General features: G+C 43.0%; 1 protein-coding gene across 2 annotated transcripts in view; it reads right to left on the reverse strand.

Annotated features, from left to right (window-relative positions):
* The window catches only part of C1QTNF3 (C1q and TNF related 3), an 868328-nt gene that overhangs the window by 216068 nt on the left and 630117 nt on the right, over nucleotides 1-22143 (reverse strand). The window lies entirely within an intron of this gene.

Consider the following 22143-nt stretch of genomic DNA (forward strand, 5'->3'; position numbering starts at 1 on the left):
CTGCAAATGCCAGCATCTCCAGAATGACCAAGGATGCCAGAGCCTTGTCGAGAGGGGATCGTTCATGACATCACAGCCATATGCCCTGAATGACTAGGTGCTAGGGACAGGAAAGCTGCAAATTACTGCAGGCACTTTTAATTGAGGGTAGTTTTTAAACTGTGGCTCCACTGGGAGCAAAACCCTTGACCAGTTCTTGTGTCCTCCTAGGAACTTTATGGGGATGGTGATAGTGGTGTGTGAAGCTCTTAGGCTGAGGCTGGGTTCCTCTGGGAGGCCATCTGCATAAGCCAGTCGTGTATGTCCTTCTCGGCCCCTGCTGCAGTACATTGTCCTGTTAATAGAGGGCAGCATGCAAATCTTAGGTCAAATATTGGACTGAAGGGTCTACTTTACATGTTACATCTGGGGCCTAATGCCCCATTTCATGAACTAAGTCCTGCTCCGTATTTTATGTATTTATTTGAGTGTTTTGTGTGGTGCTAACTAGCAAATCAGGGTTGCCTGAAAGCATTTGAACATTAGAAATGAAGGCGAAACAGCATAATGAAACATAACATAATATAACCTGACATAACATGAGCTAACAAGCTTATAGTGGAAACCAGAATCATATAGCAATAAATAGATAGAAAATTTAAATAAAAACTGAGCAAAACTTCCTTTAAAAAAGAAATTACTGATTTCTTGTTGATACACATATTTAGGTTTTGGTTTTGATTTTAAAGAGCCACAAAACTACTGTTACTTATGGACGCCCTGCAAAGTAAACAAATAACATACTAAGCCAACCTGACAATATATAGATACTTACAGTAACATCTTATGCAGTAACACATTGGAACGTGTCTAATGCGCAGAATGTAATTACCATAGTAAATGACTTCATACCGAAATAACCGGACAGGCTCAAAGAATATGGCAAAGTACTACTTTATTGTCAGCTCAAATAAAGTAGGGAAATCTGGTGAGCATACAAAATGCAGCTCACACAATCTCTACTGTTTCTCTCTTACATAAAGACTTTATACTTCGATGTACATCAGCTATTATGTCATTCTATGTGGCAAACAATAAAACCTATCTAGAGGAGGGATTGGTTAGGGGAACATATATACCTATAGTATGTATAAGTCTTAGTAACATGGTTGGCTGCCCTTATCTAGTAGGCACGCCTCGAAATATGTTGCGGATTGGCTTCTGCAACATTGTATAGTATGTCGCTACATAGCCACTCATGATTAATTGGAATACTCTCCCAACCTTGGACATTCGGCTCGCTTAGCAGCATGTGAACAGAACGAAGCCCAGGTGCAGAGAACAACGTCAGGCCACTGCCCACATTGGTCAATTAGCCTACCATATCTCATCAGTGGGACAATGAGCCAAGGTTTCTCCTTTGTAGTTGACCTTGCTGGCTGTTTTCTTCTCTGGGATTTCTATGGGAGTCAGGGTACACCACTATATTTGTCTGAGGCTTAATGAATAAACCTTGTTTTTGACTTCTGAGTCACATCTAAGGATACCACGATCTTGTCCATTTTGACCTGTTATTTACTGCTATTTGATTTAATTGTGCTGGGTGCTATTACTCCTCTTGGCCTCTGGAGACTTTGTTGCTTCATCTTACTTGTGCTATCTGCACTCTTGATTTTCCAATACTTGTCACTTGCAGATGTTTTCGCTTCTAATTAATCTAAGAGAAATGTGCCCTTTGTTCATAGCTTATCCTGGTTAACTCCCTCTGTACTTTCCAATTATGTCTTGCTGTGTCATCCTTTGTCTTAGTAAAACAGACATTCTTTGCTCTTCGCAGGAAGCTGTTTTCTGCAGCGTTTCTGATCTGCGGCCCTGGTTTGTCTCTGGGGTAGCTTTGACACGATCCGATGTCCATCTTTCCATCATGGCCGCTTTACCCATGTTATAGTCTCTATTGCAATAAACTTCTATGTAACTCATCTACCTTGCATTTCTATATATATTCATTGAGCTTCATCTCACTTGTCTTCTTGGTGTGGATGATTTCTTTATCCCTTAATATGTGATTACTTTGTTACTTGGTTGTTACTTGGATTACACCTTAATTTTTTAAGTACTCATATATTGTTTCTGTGCATCATCATGTCTTCCGTGTATGACGTTGCTTTACTCTCATCTGTTCGCACTTACAGCTCTTCTATGTCTGATTGTGTATACCGACATTCATTCCACCGTTTCAGTGCAAGGGTACATTCGATATGGTGGTCTGAGTGTGTAACATCTCTCATATATTCCGTTTGGTATTGGGACAAAACCTGGTGCCAAGCACAGAGTCTTCCTGCTTGGCTTCCAGTATGACGGAGCTGAGGGGGCGGGCACTAGAGATGACAGCATCTGCTCCTCTACAATGTTAAGAAAACATATTGCGATTGTAGCTTTATTTTCCACATTCTGAAAGCAAGACTGCCAATGCTACAATGTAAAGTAATGTGAGCCTGTACTTTATGGACTTAAATACGAACACGAAAAGAAAGTGTCAATATTTGCAATGAGTAATGGAGAGTAGCGCTTGAGCCAGGCAGAGAAAGAAAGTGTAACGGTTTATGGCAAGGCCACCCATTCAACACAGGGAGTTCCTTCTCTCCCGAAACGATTTAATGTCAGGTCTTTATTCAGCTCTATTTCTGATGCATATTATACCCATTGGATCCCTCTCGCTGAGCGACCAGTGTGCCAAGAACCAGGCCGGTGTACAGGAAATATATTTTTATTTATTTTGATGATAGGTAATAGCAAATCACTAAAATGTCACACACCAATTTATCCATAGCACAACACAATAAGATTTTCCCTACATAAATAACTCACACAATTTGGTTGGGAAAAACTCAAATCACAATATTTTACTTTATACAAATTTCAAAATAAATTATCATCAACACTGGTCCCTAAATAAAATCACTTTACATTTGTAATGCTGTACTATTTCTGTTTCCTGCACACTTGAAAGGCTAGCAGTAAATAAACACAGGGTGATTTTGTAGTTTAGTAGTGAGTTTTTCAGACCCCCCCGTACTTTGGTCTGTGTTGGGGAAATCCTACAGAAAAATCTGGATGATTTAAGAATTTTGGATTTCAGACCCCCTCCACATACATTTTTTATTTTTTATAGTGTAATTGGTTAATTAAAAACCTTAAACACTTATACAAATGCAACAAACAAAACTTATGTAATTACAAATTACACATATCACCACAATACAGAATAGAAATACAGAATAGAAATATTAGCACCATTTTTACTCAATTAATCGTAATTCAATGAAATCATATAACAAGTCAAATATTAAAATTCAGCTATTAAAATTCAACCAATAAAATCCTACTTCTATATTGCTCTAATGAAATAACATCACAATTAATGAATACAATCTCTGAGATAGAGACGTCCCATAGAAAACATTACAGTATTTTTATGAAGAGAAAGGCAACTAAGCAACCCGTTTTAATAATCCAAACTTTCATTCGCAATAATACTGTCAAGTAATTCTTCCCACTTTCTTAAAATGTCCTTCTTTACATAATAAGCCGCTCCTATATATATCAGAGGATCTGCCATATAATTGCTTGACCAAAATTGATCTGATGCGATCATCCTGATATCGTATGTTAAATCCTTATACCCGCTATAATACAGTTCTAACAATTTATCACAGTCGGTCAAAAGGTGTCTTATTGTTTTCACCTCCGTTTGACACAACCTGCACACTCTTTTTTCTCTTGGTATCCCACTCCAGCCACCAATATATTCATAGCAGGGTAGAATATTAAATCTCAGTAGTGTGATAAACCTAGAGAGATCACGATTACCTACCTTTAATAAATAGCTAAGGAGCTTAGAGACTTTCATGCCTTGTAAACTGTATCCTTCTTACCGTCTATTATTCCCTAGTAGCTACACATTTTTACAGAGATCCCACTAAATTGCTTTTCTCTTCAGCGTTTTATAAAAGCCATACATATCCTCCTTTTCTTTAGGTAAATTCATATTAATTTCTCTATTTCTTGCCTGGTTTAGCTATTCCCTCACGGTGCTTTTCCTTCTGCGGCTGTGTCCTTAATCTGCTAATGTTTGCACCCATCACTCCCACACTACAAAAACCTTTGCACCCACCCTTTAAACCCCCTAATTAATGCTTCTCACACTTAAATGCTGCCAAAATCTGATTCCATGACTTCTAATCTTGTGGCTGCGTCACTATCCCCCAATGGGGACCGTCTCTCCGAAGTCCTTGCTTTAAGTTCTCGCAGGAGGCAGCAAATCTTCGACAAGACAACCAAAATGCCTTCTGATATCAGTGGTACCCCTGATAAGGCTACTGATATCCCTAAAATATGTACAGAACCGGTTCAACAACCAATGAGTTCAATAACCTAGGTTCAACAAGTAAAAATACCAACAGTCCTCGAGGCCACTAAAATCGAAAATCATTCAGAAAGCAGGTGTGAATATTTGATTCCGACCTCTATGGTAACATTTCCTTGGGAGCAAGGGGCTTCTAAGACTAATCACTCTCCTTCCTAATACTCTCTGGCAGGCTCAGAGAGAAACATTATTTCTGAGTCTTGGAGACACTCCAAGGCTACCATAATCAAAGAGCTAAATAGATGCAACACTCTCTACGACTTTGATGCATGGCTGGATTCTCTAGATACATTTGTTAAGAGACATTACTCTCACAATCCTGAAAAACGCCGTCAAATAGCTCCTCATGACCTATCTGTTGTACATCCGATCACAGATTTTCCACCTAAGGAAGTAGATAACTATTCACAAACTACAGGGGATTTAACAGCTGGTCCGAACCTTGAGTTAACGTCATCATTGAAAGAAGCACCATTGGTTCCGCCCATTGCAAGAAACGAGCGATCGCAGAATCATAATTCTGCATTCCTTGCCTCTGCTGACCCTACTGTTAAATTACGTCCAGATGGCTTCCATGGATCTATGAACCCTAGACCGAACCAGCCAGCTTCTGGAGTCTGCGACTAAGAAAATCTCATATGGCAGTGCCCAAGGATGAATCCATTAGAGATCTGGTACTGGACCACAGGAATGTGATTATTACTTATGTTATGAAACCATCTGAGAGAGAACCAAGAGAAGCACTACGAAATAAAGTACTTGCATGGCTTCACGTAAGATCTGAGCCAGCGGTAGTCTGATGCTCTGACCTAAAGTTCTTGCGTAGAATACGACTCATTGATGATTGGTGTGCCCAGCGGAACAGGGATTGGATGCTGGTGGGATGTGCAACCAGCAATTTGCCCCACGTTTTGAGCTTGTGTAAATATCTGCCCATGGGTTTCTCGAATCTTGGACCTGTAGTTTGATATTCAATTGCTGTCTGAAAACATGAAATGCTTTTCTTACTGGGTTTACCCTAGACTGATTTTGTTCCGATGCTTCCCTTCATTTTGTGTATTTTTGATATTTATGTATGTAAGTGTGTTTTCTGTAGTGCTCTGAGGCCTGTCGGCATGCAGCGCTTTATAAGAATTCAAAAAATAAAGAAATAATGAAAACTGCAAGAACGCCCACTTTACCTCAGGGAATTGTGATGCCCCTTACACTTCCAAAGAGGTTTTCAACGTTCTCAGTGAACTATCCGAAACAGATATTAATTCTTCCTCTTTGTCCACTTCTGGCACCATGTAAAGCAGTGGAATTTAACTGGATCTTACATCAAATCACTTATGCCATTTTGGAGCTACATGAACACCTCCCCAATTTCGTCATCAAGAAAGTCACTGCCACTAATTTTCCATATTGTATTAAAAAATCCTTCCTTTCTCACCCTCCTCATCTCCAATATCAAGAATCCAATTTCTGCCTTTCCAAATTCTTCCACTCTTTTTCCCTCCACTGTACATGATATGCACACTGTCTTATGCAGTATAAGGAGTTCAAGTTCCCCATTAGACCTCTGTTCCCCAGCCATATTCAAAGACCTCTCTCCCAGCGTTCTTTCACTGCTTCTTCCGACCCATTAACTTCTCTGTATATTTTGGAATTATACCTGCACTGGATTCCACTGTACTAAAGAGTGAACATCCTACCACCAATCTCCCTTTTCCCAGCAAACTGGACATTGCCGCTCACTAGGTCAAATCATTTACTGAAGACCATAACCTACTTGAGGATAACCAGGCTACTTCTGCCCACTATGTGGCACAGAGTCGATCATCACTCCAACCCCGGATGATGTATGCATGCAGGTTTACGGTCGGAACTGGAAATCTATCCCTCCTCGACAATTTCTCTGTCTTCCCCACTGCCAACCAAAAAGGCCAACGCTTCTGTTTCTAAGAAATCAGCATTGAAGACCCTTCTCCATTATGGATACAATCCTGTCTCAGATGCCACGTCTGCTCTCCATGCATCAACACAATTATCAAATCCTTAAATAGTGTGCTCTCCAGTGGTCCTCCATTTCCTTTCTCCTGTCCAACAATTAACTTAGCCTTTCCCAGCTCATTCACATCTTATGCCTCAGTTTATGGTCCTATATTGAAGGCAGTGAGATCCTAGTTAGAAATGACGAATCCTCAATTTCTCTGACTGACACATTGAGTCACTGCTTGCCATCTATACAGCACTGAATGCACCGAAACAGGCACAAACTCAACAGTGACAAAACACAGGTCCTCACTAGCAACGGCCACCCCTATCTCTGACTTTCTTCCATCTAGCTCAGTGGCCAGTTCTCCTTTAGCTTATGGTCCCACACAAAATCACAATGATCAACACATTTCATCCTGAATTCACAAGAGAAGCAGCACCAGCCTTGACCTCCATTGGGCCCTACTTCTCATCCTACACCTGAAAAGACACGGATCACAGGTCCCCTGCAATCATGTCTCTGGCTGATTGTCATCAAAATGATCAATTTAAATTCGCTTTGTATTACTCGTTCTCCTCATTTGAAACCTGCATTGGCAAAAACAATATTTCTGAAATGTGCAGTTGTTGATTGCATTTTACATATATAGGCATGGATGCAAAACATATGTATCCGTGAGGAACAGTGTTGGGAGATATTTCGGTCCGTGTAACTGAAGTGTGTTAGCGAGGTCTGTAGCATTGTGGGTAACTGGCATTTGAACTGAGGCTGTATGAGGAGGCTGACAGGAGAGTGGCTAATAATTGTGGTTTGTGGGATGGGGTTAGTTTGTGTAGGTGGGTGAATGGCATGTGTGTGTGTGTGTGCATGTGGGTAGAGAGGCAATGTGGGGTGAGTGGTGTGAGTGGGATAATCAGACATGAACCAGTCTCTAGTTCGCCCCTTTTGTCCCCCCAGCCCAGAGATGAGCTTCGCAGGCGTTATCTGAATAACAGCCAAGTCCTATCAGCCTGATTCACACGAATGGTTCCCTTAGCATAGCTCTGGTAGCACACAGCCCACACCTATTCCTGCATGATGGGCGTGTTAAGCAACTGCCGGATCAATGGTGGCTGAAGAATTCCTTCATTGGAGGGGTGCAACTTTTTCCCACAAGTGTGCCAGAGCAACAAAACTTAGCGAGGGAGCATCAGCCCGCCAAGGGCAGATATCTAGAAAGTATTTTAAATAAAGTGTTAAAATGGTACATTTACTGTGCACTTTCAGAAACACGTTTATAACACTTTACAATCAGTTTTGTAGGGGAGCATGTAACAAATCAAATAGATTACAGGTTGCCAACAATACACAAACGCATTTTCATAATATATTTGCCCATAGTAAATGCCAGTGTAAGAGAACATTTTTATATTGGCTGTGCCAAATAAAGACAGTAATGACACTGTAGGAAAACATGTCCATACTGGCTGTGCCAAAATGACCCAATACAAGTATTAACACACTCATATTGGCTTTGGCCATAATGCCACTCAAGAAAACATGTTCATGCTAGCTGCACACATATATAGTTGCCCATAACAAAAGTAATGCCAATGTAAGAAGGCACGGCCATACTGGCTGTGCTAATGCACACATGTATGGCCAGCTAAGAACATACTCATGTTGGCTTTTCCCATACTTCCACTGCCAGAAATTGAATTGTACGAAAACAGGTCTATTATGCCTTCAATATTTTACAGTAAGCGCAGCGTTTTCCCCTTCCATTACTCCCATTTTTCCCTTCCCCCATTCTTTTTACTCCCACCCACCCGCCCACAATCGCATGCACATATACTCTGCACTAATTCACATTCACAAGCACTATCAGGCACACATGATCCCATGCATGCATGCACACACATTGCATTCACTGAAACACATTCACACATGTGAACTAATATATACACACACAATCTCTTACAGATATACATGCATATACATACAAATATGCACACATATATACCATTTTAATGCCCTTAACTGTCTCCCACTGGCAACAAGCGAATACAGTGGGGAACAGGGGGGTTTCTATGATGATGGATGACAGAACAGGTTATTTTAGCCATGTCCATTATCAGTAGAAGGCATCCCAAATGTATGTATATTTGATCAAATTTGGTGTTTAACTTAAATTACTAAAGGTAATCCAGACTTGCACCTCTTACTCCCTGTGTTTAGAGAAGCTCCAACCCAGCAGTTTCCAGTTAAGTGTGAGTGCCCCGCTCCTGTTTTGCCTTTATATTAACAAAATCATCCTGAACTTCGTGGCAAAGTGTTGCAGATGTGAGCTGGACCCTCCTAAACATGGCACTGATCTTTATCTGGCATCATGTTTCGCTGATGATTCAGTTCTGCTGACTATATCGACCATGGGGATCAGGAAAAGCCTGGAGCTGGGCCTGATGCTCAATAGGACTAAAAACAAGGTTCTAGTGTTTAGACCAAGGTGAACAAATCCTGTAGTACTTCATTTGGAGGTCGATGGGGCAGTACTGGAAAAAGTTACCCACTACGATTGCCTAGGAGTGAGGTTCATGGACACAGGTTCATGGGCAGCCCAGTCCAGCAGGTCACTGTCTATTCTAGAAAGAAACAGTGGTGGCCTCAAGACATTCTTCGTCTCCCATGGAGAACGAGCTAAGTCACCCGCAATAAATATCTGTTCCATCCAGACCGCATCAGCGGTACTCTATGGAGGTGAAATATGGTGCCACACTTACTGTCTGAATCTAGGAGTAGCAGAGAATACATTTTTGAAAAAGCTACTCCGACTGCCGTACAGCTTCCCAAGTGCCCCTCTCTTAATGGAATATGGGCTTGACCCCATTAGCTACAAGCTGGCATGGAGACCAGTTTCTATTGGCTCAGACTCTGGGGGTCAACTGTGCCCACAAAGTATAAAGCAGCATAAGTAGATTTGTTGAATCACCCTGGTGGGCGTCCACTCCAATGGTCGGCCCACGTCAGGCAGCCACTTAAACTGGCAGGTATGGAAGAAACATGGCGTATTCTGCACAACATTAAGCAGCTTGTTAACGTGAGAGCCAAGAACGCCTCATTACTTTGTGCTTGAACCTGAAAGTGGGGCTGGCCTATCTCTCCTCGAAATCAGTTAGAGGTAAAGAGAGATATCTGGATTTGATATCACCTGGCCGTGCCTGTACATTATTTCTGGGGTTTATAACTGGCACACTGCGGGTCGCGACATTTACTTGCGGATGGAGGTGTGGCAATTCTGAAATATGCTGAAGTGGGATCTAGACATCCAATCTGTCTCCCTTTTCCTACTCTACTGTATGTGCCATTGTCACTTGAGGAAGATATAACTGTTACCACTGTTTAGAAAATCATCTGTAAAACTATGCAAGAAGCCATCATTTCTGTAAATCCACGGCTGTAGTGAACTATGTATAGTTTGTTACCAAATGTATTTACTGTACTTAGCTTCGTAGGATGTTGCCTCGGGTTACTTGATTACCTTTTTTTGGTTTTTATGCTTTTCTGTAGGTTTCTATTGATGTAATTTTTATGAATTGTATATTTTAGATTTATATCTACTACATACTTATCTAACCTTTGTAAGAAACACAAGTACCATACATCAATGTATTTGCATGTGTGTGCTAAACGAAAACCTGCCAAATAAAGCTTTACTGACTGACTGACTAAAGGTAATCCCGACCTGGACCTCTTGCTCACTGTGCTTAGAGAAGATCAGCTTCATCTCACTGATGATCCCCAAAAAGGCTGAAACGTGTGTCTGGAGTTGCTGATTGTACTCTCGTACAGAGGAGAATTGGTTGGCATTTCAGTGCAGACTTGCCATTGTGGGTGTGACCAGACTGAAAAGGCAATGTACAATGAGCAAAAGCATGTTTGTAGAGCCTCTGGAGTGGGATATAGCCCATAAAGCAGGATATTTGAGCCATGTTAATTCTCAGTAGAGAGGCTCCCACAGTTTTGTACATTTTGTAAAACTTGGGGTTCAACGCTTAGTTACTTCGGGGGATGCAGGCATGGACTGACCGCTCACTGTGCATAGAGAGGCTCAGCTTCACCTCGTGGGTGATACCAAACAAGGCTGAAACACGTGTCTGGGGTTGCGGATGGTCCTCTTGTTTAGAGGAGGATTGCCTAGCAATTTGGAGCAGTACTACCCTTGTGGGCGGGACCAGACTGATACGCACATTGCTATATCTCCTTGTACAGTGAGCTAAAACGTGGCTGTATACTCACCTGAGCAAGAAACAAACCATAGTACCGTTCATTCGACTCACGTTCGTTCTCAGTAGAGGGGCTCCCTCATTTTTGTAAATGTTAAATGTTATGCCAGCTCTGGTAGATCTCTGCAATTCACATGTGGTGGCGCTCTACAGTAGAAGCTCCCATAACTAAATCAATATGAAAGAAAGGACTATACTCAGGGGTCAAGTCCTAATAATTAAAGTGGGGGACTTATCAACAAACGCAATGGGATGTGACTTTGCCAGAGATTAGCATATCAAGGTGAAATATGCACATTTAATGAATTGGTTTTGCATAACCACCCGAATTGCACAGGACGAAGGGCAGTTTCCTTTCATTAAATTAACACACACACAAAATCAAGAGCGGATATTTGCTTCTAATGGGGTTTTTGAAAATATTAAGAAGGTGTGCATGTTTTAAACACCAAGAACCAATACAATTGTTTCCCTTGCAGTACCGAAATGGAACAATATACCTTTAGTTGTTGCTATTTATCATCAGGTTATTTAGTGCATTGGTGAACTGTCTGGCCTGCAAACCTTATGACTGCTGTTCGATCCCCGAAGTGGGCTTGCGGACATTCAATGTCAATGTTTCTAATTTTTGCTGGGGGGGACTGAGTCCACCCTGTGAAAAAAGTGGGTGGACTCTGTCCACCCACGTGTACCCTCGACTTGAGCCTTGACTATACTGATGAATTGGGAGCAAAGGGAAGTCCTGAGGAGAGAGAAGCGGGGAGCATGTGTTTGCTTTCCATGTTAATAAATGGCATTATATCCATAGCCATAACAAATTGGTTTTTGTGGATTTTGTTATTCTGTTGTGATTAAACAATGTTCATGTCTTGTCAATATTAGGTTTCAGCCAACTTCACTTCCCAATAGGATTGTTATCACAACCTGAGTCTGTGGAAATAAAGTCATGGCATCCACCTACAGATGACGCCCTAGACCAAGCGTCCTAGTGACATTAACTTATTTATTTATTTATTTAAAGTGATTTAGTCAGAGAAAACTCAAACTTTACACATATTATAAAATATAAATTATATATAGAATAACTCACACAATTATATAATGTATATATAGCAGTAATTCCATAATTACAATTTCAATAAGTCAATAAATCACTTTACGAAAACATACAGCTTAAAATGAGGAGTAATAGAGCCAACAAACAAAACAAGATGTCCGAACTCTACTAGCTTATCACTTACTTACTCATCCTATCTCCGATCATAATTCCCATCACCTCTCAAACTTTATCACTCAATCGACTCTCATCTTCGATTCTATTCAGGTTCAGCTCCTGCTCGCCAATATCTCTCTTAACCAATTCAATCTTGGTTTCAGCCTTACGCCATACATTATAAAGGGAAATTAGTAGACACATATTCCCTGAGTTAATACAATAGCACCAGAAGGATAGCTCTTTCAGAGAATCCAGATTATGCACATATTTACCCAGCAACAAATGGATCATATTGTTCATTTCATGACAATCCGTTAATAGATGTCTGGCTGTTTCTAGTTTGTCCATTTGTTTGCAAAGTCGGCAAATACGATCTTGGATAGGCATCTTAGATCTACTCCCAAGATTCATCATGGTTGGTAATTGTTCCATTCTCCGTAGGATGATAAATCTTCTAAGTTTTTTTAGCTGGGCAGAGGTTCAAATAGTTCTGTGGCTGCATAAAGGTATACATTCTGTTATGGACAAAATGATAATTTTTCAATGTACTTAAGTGAGCAAAATTCTCGCGCCAGTCCCACAAATCAAATTTCTTATTCAATGCATTAATAGCAGATTTTGTAATGCTAGTTCCTGTATGATTCCAACCTATGTCCGCTAGATATTTCATCATGGGTACATATAATCTATCCCTAATGTATTTTTTATTTAATTCCTGGTGCACAGCAGATGAAAGGGTATTGGAGGTAGTATTCATCATTTTTAAAAAGAACACCGCTCTCTTTTTTAACACCACAGCTTTTAGGGAGGTGAGTCCTAGTTCCAGTCTTATAATGGCCATAGGCACTCCAGGGGGCAGCCCCAAGATCCTTCTCCAAAATTTGCCTTCAATGATTTGTAGCCAGTTTAAATCAGAAGTTAACAACGCCTCCAGGCCATAGGTAATCGTAGGGATAAATACTTGGATGTACAGTTGACGTGTTGCCCATACCGTAAATCCACCCTGTTTACGAGTGAAATTGGCCATTAAAGCTGTAATTTGGGCTGCTCTGATGGTACGTATTTGTCTACAAGATTTGTAATCCCCGTGGGGTTCGAATTCTACCCCTAAATAGCGATAAGACGGTGCATAGAGAATGGTAGTGTTACCCACCACCAGGTTAACCCGGGATACTTTTTTATGAGTGTATCTTAACACTTTCGTTTTCTCTAAATTAATGGTCAAGCCATTATTACTGACATACTCCCATAAGGCTATGGCCGACTTTCGTAATCCATTTATGGTATTATCTAATATTACCAGGTCGTCTGCATAAGCAAGGACCACACAAGGGGATTCTCCTACTTTAGGGGGACAATTATCCACAGCAGCTAAGACTATTGGAATGTCATGAACATACAAGTTATATACTAACAGGGCCGTAACACACCCCTGCTTCACCCCTCTGTTCTGCAAGACACTACTGGTCAAATGTCCTTCCTGATCTAATTTAAGACTGACTGAGGTGTTTAAGTGGAGAAGTCTAAGGTAGTATAGTAGCCTTTCAGGGAAACCCATACTTTCAAGTTTTACCCATAACCGTTCTCTAGGAATGGTGTCAAACGCTGCCTTAAAATCGATATATAATGCATACATAGGCGGCTGCCCCTTAATGCTTGCTCTAGTACGCAAAATGTCTTTAATTATCAAATTGTGGATCGTGGAATATCCCCTTCGAAATCCGCTCTGGAATTTGCACAGGATGTTAGCTTCATCAGCCCACTTCTGGATTTCGCTCAACAGTAAAGAGGCAAACAGTTTTCCAGTAATATCTAGCATTGATAATAACCTGTAGTTATGAGGATCAAGCCGATTTCCCTTTTTAAAAATGGGAATTAGGATCGCTGTTTGCCAGGTATTAGGTATTTCTCCTACTGCCATGATCTTCTTAAACAAGATAGTAAGCAAACTGGCCCAAAAATCTGGATAGTTCTTAATAACGGCGTTAGACAATCCGTTAGGGCCAGGGGCTCTTGAATCTTTCAAATCTTTAATTTTATTATATATCACCTCGTATGATATCTAAAACGGCTGCTCATATGGAATTTGTCTTTTCGGCCTGACTTTATCTACTTGACTTTTCAGATTACGAGTTTCAAGGAATTCTACCCATGCTGCCCCATTTATGGGATTGACCAATTGACCTTTATTCTTACCCTTAGCCTCGCTTAGCAGCGCCCAAATGCTACGCAAGTGTCTAGACCCAATTGTCTGCACCAATCGTTGGTTCAAACGTGTACCCTCGGTCTTTTTGATGCTCTTAATAGTTATCCTGTATCTATTTTTTATTTTCCTAGTCAGTTCACTATATTGAAGCATGGGTAGTTTCATGGTCTTAATTATTCGTAACTCGGCTCTGAGATCCCTTTTAGCATTTCTTATTTCTTTATCAAAGGATCTCATATTGCCTTCTGTTCTTAACATTGTCCCTATGGAATTGGAAGCATGTTTACCGGAGAAGGCCAAGATCCAGTCTTCTATTGCATTACTGTTCATAGCCTCAAAATACAAAGGGTTCAAATTGTCAAGCTGGATCAGTGACTCTGTTGCTGATCTTATGTTTTTATCAGACCAGCTTATACGTGTACCAGCGTTATTAACTTTAATATTACCCATATAAGACTGAGGAGTAGGGTCCCAAGCAATTTTAAGTGCGCACCTCAAAATTGCATGGTCACTCCAGCTGTTATTGATAACTTCCATGTCCATCATCTGATGTAATAATATTGGACTCATAAAAATATAATCCAGCGTACTCGAAGCGCTACCGTTGGACCAAGTGTGCTTGGCTGGGGAGTCACTAATTGTGCGACCATTAATCATTTCTAATTCCCAACAGTCAAACACATGTGTCAAAGTACATTTTTCCTTTAATTTAGGATATTGCATGTTACCTCCTTTACCCATCATAAGACAGTTAAAGTCCCCCAATACGATTACTGCCGCATTTCCTGAGTATATCATCCAGTCTGTCATAAGCTCTTGTAGCGCCTCTTGAATTTGCTCATAAAATGTATCGCCCGGGGGTTGTAGAGGCTTAAGAGAAGCAATCTTTCCAGGATGCTCTCTCTTCCCAACTCCACCTCTACCGCAATAAGGTAATCATCAAAGAGTCCATACCACCGTTTGGAGACTAATGCATTTGTCACCCCTATGATTAATCCACCATAAGGGCGACCTCGTGTGCCCCTTTTTGCAAATGCTTGATGAACAACAAAGCCGTCTAGTAATAAGGGATCAACTGCCCATGTCTCCTGTAAACAAAAACAACTATGTTTTGATAAGAGAGCCGTAGATCCCTCAGCTCTAAGTAGGTGTGTGAAACCACGGCAGTTCCAAGACAAGACAGTAAAATCTCAGTGGTTCTTTAAAACCCCCGGCAAAGATTCCAGCACCCACTTTAGCACTAGTTGCGCATCAGCAAGCTCAAGATTTTTCCCTTCCAAATTCTTGACATTGACTGTTTCACTTTCTGGGGTGATCAATTGCTCTTGTACAACGTGAGGGTCTCTCTCATTCAAATCCACATCAATTTCAATGTCTACTGTTCTCAGATCTTCTTTATATTTTCGAATAATCTTTGCTGTAGCTAGGAATTTGCAGTGTACTGCAGAAACATTGGGATTAGGGCAGTTCAAAGGCTCGACAAACAAGAAGTCTTCAGATGTTAATACACGTAGTTGAGGGACGCAATTGAGCCTGGTTAATAACTCTGATCGTGTTAGCCATTTATTTTTGCCACTTTGATATAGATTTTTTATCAGGCAAACCCTATTTTCCGAGAGGTCTTCCTGATCTTTGATCATATTTGTCGGCGTTCTCATAGCTTTCCCTTCTTCCAGACTTTTCATAGATTGTTCAGGCGGCTCTATTTCAGTTTTGTCTTCTTCTTGGTCATCAAGCACCAAAGCGTCATCTTCTTCAACTACTGTTTTAGTTACTTCTTGATCCTTACGAAGCCAGCTTGTAAGCTGGCCCTCCGCAGGTGGATTCTTTTTCCTAGCTTTACTCGCTCTTTTCCTTGCTTTTTTAGAGAGGGATTCGAAGGCAGGTGATCCTACTAAACAGCCCGGTTGAGGCTTCAATTTGGCAAGTTTTTGAGCCTTCCTTGCCAATCTCCGCTGCTTACGCGAGAAGAAGACATGCGCGCTATGTACATATTGGGTGTCCATCTCTTTGTCTGATTGTTCCTCTGACTCTAGGTTGTTGTCTCTGTTTCCTTCCCCAATAGTACTTCTTGTTCTTTAACTATCTGTATAACTTCCTCGTGTGTGGCTTCAGTCTCTTCTATTTCTTTTTCTTTAAATTCATGTACCGCAGTCAAAGTTACGGTGTTGGCTAGAATGCGTCAAGAGAATCTTAAGTGCAAATTGTAATGCCGCTACTGAAGACTGGAGCTCGGCAATCTTGTTTGTCATATTTATTTGACAACTCAGCTCTTCTATTTCTTTTTCAGGTACGTCCTCCATGGAGGTCATTACCAGATTCGGGGAGGCAGATAGCTCCCTGTACTCTCTTTCAGTATAGGTAAACCAGGTGACGCACACATTACACTTCCACTTGCTGACTGATGCAGCCCTCCATTTTCTGCTGTTAATCGGGTTTGCGATGGCATCTCCTTTTGTCTACTCAAACACAGCTCCAATAGTGAGTTATTGTCAATTGTCAATATCCTCATAATTAGAGGAGCTCATTAGTGCACTACTTCTAATTTCGTGCACCTCTTCTTCCTCAGTAATTGTTAAATTGATATCGGCTGGAGGGTGTGGAGGAAAAAAGCCAGTTATTGTACCTTGGCCTGCGACCATGTTGCCCCTCTTTTTCTTCGTCATAGGTAATTCTTCCTCACTCTCCTTATTTGGTTGTGCTATTAAATTCCGAAGGTGGTATCGATTCTTTGCAGATCCTCGGCCTGCTGGCATTATAATTCCAGTCAGTACCAACCACAACAGCGGGGGATAGGGGACTACTTAAGATGTTATTATCCAATGCTACTAACTGTAGCAGTCAATGAGTCTTAAATTACTATGTTGGACTGGTTAGCCTCCCAAAAACAGAGTATAGCGTAGCACCCAGCACCCTCAGCTATTATTTTCCATATAAATGAGAGAGCGTTATATCATGAAACATATGGGATCAAAGGTATACCGCCCAGTCTCCCAAATGTTTTTCCCCCGCTCCACTAACAGTTATCAAAAATGAAGTGGGTAAAAGGAAGGTTAGAGAGGGGGGACAAGAGGCAGAAAGCTAGTTCACAACTAGCACTGGGTGATTATCAGGCACCTTGTCCTTGACGTTGCTCCCAGACTCCCTCTACTCCCTCCAGTCCTCCTCAGCTATCAGCAGTCAAGGCCTGTAAGCCACGCTCACTGGCGGCCACCCGGAGTCACCGAATCGCAAGGCTCAAGGCCGCGTCACAGGGAGGGGTTACAGCAGGCAGCAGGGGATCACACGGGGGACACGAAAGTATCCCGGAGAACCACAGGACATCAACTGCAAGGCTCCGGGCTCAGGGCTCAGGGCTCACCGTCGTCCAACCCAGCTACTGGGCTCCAAGCCCAGCCCAGCTCAGCCCAGCCCAGCTACCACTGTCCACCACAGTTGCGCTCCTCCTTTGTACTCCGCTCCGCTCCGCTTTAAAATGTAGAGCCGATGTTGAGCTGCGTGACGCTGCTCGGTGCTGCCGAGCACTTTCTCCCCAAGGTGGGTGCGCCTGCCACGAACGGGGCATTAACTGTAACACATACACTAATACATATAGACTGAAAAATAGAAGTGAAAGAGTACTGGAGTGGCCGAAACAGGATCTGTAATGGGCCTGGCGCAAAAGCCCCCCACCTGGGTCAGGTGCAAATTCTCTGTAAATCAGATCTTTAATTTGCATAAATGCTTTGTTAGATGTTCGCCTGGACATTTTAAAGACAGACTATCGTCCTTTGTACTTGGATGCTGGTTTAAACAAAATTACACTATTGAAGTGGAAGCTCGGAGAGATATCAATGTACGTTATACTGCGGCCATACGTTCCCAGTCAATGGCTACTGTTGTAGTGTATGTCTGAGTGCTGGTGACAGCACTAACTCTGGAAAGCTGTGATGTCAGCTTAGTGCAGAGTGCTGTGGTGTTGTGATATGAACTGGGGTTCTAACAGTTACATTTGAAGTGTGTAAGCTGGCACAGAGGGATGTGCCAGTGTCTTCCTGGCAACTATCTACTAATAAACCTACATGTAACTAACCTGCTGGTCCGGGTGTTGGTTTATGGTGCCACGTTATTTCACTGGCAAGGCGGATGGGATCCTGTCGAGAAGGGGGCAGCAGCTGAGCCAGGAACACTGCCCTTCATTTGCACACGTCCTAGTTGTTGCAGCCAGCAGTCTTAGCCCCAGTAACAGGGATCTGGGTGCTACACTTCAGAAGACCGGATGGTGCTGAAGGAACTGAAGTCTTCCTCGGTCCTGTGTTGAGAGCGCACAGCTGCGAGTCCAGGGAGGCAGGAGTGTAGGGGCAGCAATTCTGTGTCGCGCAGAGCCTGTGCCAGTTTGGGCGAGACTGGTTCCTTTGAGGCAGCGCAGAAGAAGGACAAGGCGAGTATCACTGGTCCGGAGAGGCCAGTGGCCGGAAGGGGTCCAGCGGAGGAGGTGGCACAAAGTGTTGTGCTGGCATGGCCTGTGAACGGGTGTCCCGCGTTGGACGCCGGCATTTTGGCAGGACGCCGCTCAGGACGCCGCTCAGGAGATTTGCAGTGCCATGGACTCTGCAATGGTTGCCACAGTGGTCGCCGGCTTAATGATGACGTGGTCGGGTCATCAGTTGACGTTCCAGCGTCTGCAACTGGAAGGTGCGGAGGTTCTGGAACACGCCCCGTGTATGGCGCATAATGGACAAGGAGGTGTGGACTTCCGGTATCCGGAATGGTGCAGCACGTCAATGGGCTGCGTTTCCAAGTTCAACTACATGTCGGGTGAACGTGACAGGACTTGGAAGGCATTTGTTTCCCTGGAGGAGTGTCGTGAGGAATCGGTATGTGCTACTACAGAATGGAGATGAGGATCGCTATTCATGTTCAAGCATGTGATACAGAAGGAATCGAATACAGCATGTTCCATTGGATCGGCGGAAGTGTGTTTTCGCCGGAGTGTTCACGGGTGCTGCAAAGTTTGGTTTGCAGCCCTGGAGGAGTTGACACAAGGTTTGACATTTGACTTCTGGCTGTTGTGCCATTGGAGGAGGACGGTTTGCGTTTTGGCAGAACACTAGTGAGCAACTTGTTTAAGGCCTGTGTGTGTGATGTCTTGTCTATGTGTTGTGGCTTTCCATGCATTTGGGCTGGTGTGGCATTGTGTGTGTGTCAATGTTATGGGCCGGTATGGGTATGCGTGTTCGAGCCGTGGCCCCTGTTGTATGGTGGTTGTACTGTTGTGGTTAACCTTATTTTTCTTGCAGGTGGGACTGAAACTGGGGTTGACCTGGACTCGCAGGTGGTTTGGACTTGTGGGTGGTTAGGACTCATAGGTGCCTATGGGTGCGTAACCTACGTATTATTTGTGCGGGTTTTTAAATGCTATTATTCGGAGGACTGTGTGTTTCCAAGGATTCAGACAGTTTCATTTGAGAAATGTATACTTTTTCGTCGTTCAGTGAGACTGCAGCTTTGCCATTATCTTATGTGATTCTATTGTTTTACATTCTGTTTTGGAGTTTAGGAAAGAATTTGTTTTTAGTCTCCTCTGTGTCCTGGGTGTGTACGTGTGCAGAGTTGCAGCTCAATGCACGTTTTCAGAGTTTGGGCGCAGATCTCCGGGTGGGTTCTTGTGCGTTTTGGCCAGCGGGATTCCGGCTGGGTGCTGTAATGGTTAGTTTTTCCTCTGTGGGTGTGTTGGTGTGCGTGTTCTTTGTTGGTGGAGTGGATGGGACCAGGGGTCCTTGTGTGTGTGGAAATGTTCCCATAGTGGGGCAGTTTTTCGGGGGAAGGGGGTCCCATGGGTCAGGTGTTGGTGGTGATCCTGTGGTAGTATGGTCTGTGCTATGGGGCCCCAGTGGTGGTAGTTTTACGCTGTGTTACAGTCTGTTGGGCCTGAAGGTCCCATTGAGGTGTGTGAAGGTGTTGCAGCAAAGGCAGCTTGGCTGGGGTTAGGGGTCCCGTGTGGTGTGGTGGTGTGCTACAACATTAGTTGTAGGTGTACCAGGGACTAGGGTTCCTGGGGTTTGGTGTAGTGCTGCAGCGCAGTTTGGCAGGGACTAGGGGTCTCGTAGTTGTGGTTCTGGGGTGCGTGTTTTGGGCACCGTTGAGGTTGACCGTGGTTTTCGGTTGGTGTTTGGGTGTATTTGCATTCTCTTTGTGAGAGCTGTGGTGGACTGATGTTCAGGGGTGCTGTGCTTGTTGTTGCTCTCTGTTGAGCTGGGATAGTGCCCAGTGGTGGCAGCCCTAGTGCCCTGGGGTGCAGACCAGGGTGGAGCAATGTTGGTGTACAGAGGGGTTTTGATGGTTAGTGTAATGCATTTCTTTGGGGAACGCTGGGGCGTGGCAAGATCTAGGTTTCAAGGGGCAGCATGAAACAGGCGGAGTGCGTAGTTTATTATTTTTGTTCCTCAGGGGTTTTCCAGTTTAGTTTGAGGGGATGTGTTAGCCCTTATTCTACTTCGGTGGGTTCCTCTGTGGTTGTGGTCTTGTGAGAACGGGATAGTATGTTTTCTTTGGCACAGTTGGGATGCAGGTTCATTTATACCATTTGTATCTTTTGGCATGGTTAGGGTGTATATTCTTGGGGTGCCACATAGGTTTATGGTTGCGCAGCGGGTTTGGTGTTTATTGGGGCGCAGTGTCCTTAGTGATGTTTTTGAGTGTTGGTTGGCATCCTGTCTTTAGGTGGTCGTTGGTGCATTTGTTTGGGGTGTGAGCAATGTGGGCAGTATTCCCAAGGTATGTGAGGGGTGTCCAGTTGGGGTCTGGTGTGTTGGTGCATTTACGTCCTCGTCACACGTACTTGTGAGGGTATTGTTCTAGGAGGAAGGAAGAGTGTTGTAGATCCTTTTTGTTTTCTGTAATGTAAGGAGGGAGAAGTGTTGTAGTGTGTGTCTGAGTGTTGGTGACATCACTAACTCTGGAATGCTGTGATGTCAGCGTAGTGTAGAGTACTGTAGAGTGCTGTGGTGTTGTGATATGACCTGGGGTTCTAACAGTTACAGTTGAAGTGTTTAAGCTGGCACAGAGGGTCGTTCCGGTGTCTTCCTGGCAACTATCTACTAATGAACCTAACTTACCTGCTGGTCCGGGTGTTGGTTTATGGTACCACTTTATTTCAGATACCCTCTGTGGAATGTTCTGCCATGAGGCAATTTGCAGCGAATAAATAACTAATCATACTTAATACCAGAGACACATTTCTAATCTCGGGATCGGATTTGAATCTGTGTTGCTCTGTGTTTTCTTGCTTTCAAGACAAACACATTGCCCCTGAGCTATCCCCCAGCCATAGGGTGAGCAGTGTTTAGAACGATAAATAATTTATGTTGCCATTTTGTGACAGACTCTCTGAATACAGCATTAAGTACGCATTATCATTGCTCTAGTGCCCACTCGTCGATTCACACAAAGAGGCACTCTTCCATAAGGCCTTTGACACTGCAGAGCAAAGGAGAAAAGGAGCACAGTCTCACCTCTCCTGCTCTTATCCGAAAGAGAAGATTGTTTGCTTTATTTAATGTATGTGGGGATGCACAATGCTTCAATTGCCAAGAACAAAAGATGGGTTAATGGGATCTCCCCGTATTAAGTAATTTACACCAGAAGACTGTGTGCCTCACTGTTAAGTTTAGAAGCGCCAGAGACCATACGTTTATGGGCAAATACTTAATTAAGAGAGCGCCCAGGAAGGTGCCCTCCAGTCACAAAGGCATCATCATAACTGACTCTTGCGTCATTCTCGAACCCTGTAGGTTGAGCACAATGCTGGAGCTTACATCACAACACTCACCACTACTTACCTAGCCGCAGGCTTCCTCCATCTTGAGGACTATGGTATGATATTACAGACATCTTAATTCGTTCACCTTTATAACGTTTAGTAAGCTCTTTCTGCATGGATAAGTCCTAAAGATAATGAGCACCTGTTAGCTGCCAATAAAGTTGTTAAGAGTGCAAGCTGAATCAGTTAAAACCTGCAGTTCGAACCACCTTCTCCCAGCTCTGCTGCTCTTCCACTCCCCAGCACTTGCCCTCACTGTTTCCCTCCGGATCCTC

The sequence above is a fragment of the Ambystoma mexicanum genome, chromosome 6p (assembly GCF_040938575.1).
Source record: "Ambystoma mexicanum isolate Mex_15411 chromosome 6p, UKY_AmexF1_1, whole genome shotgun sequence".
In the NCBI taxonomy this organism is placed as follows: Eukaryota; Metazoa; Chordata; class Amphibia; order Caudata; family Ambystomatidae; genus Ambystoma; species Ambystoma mexicanum.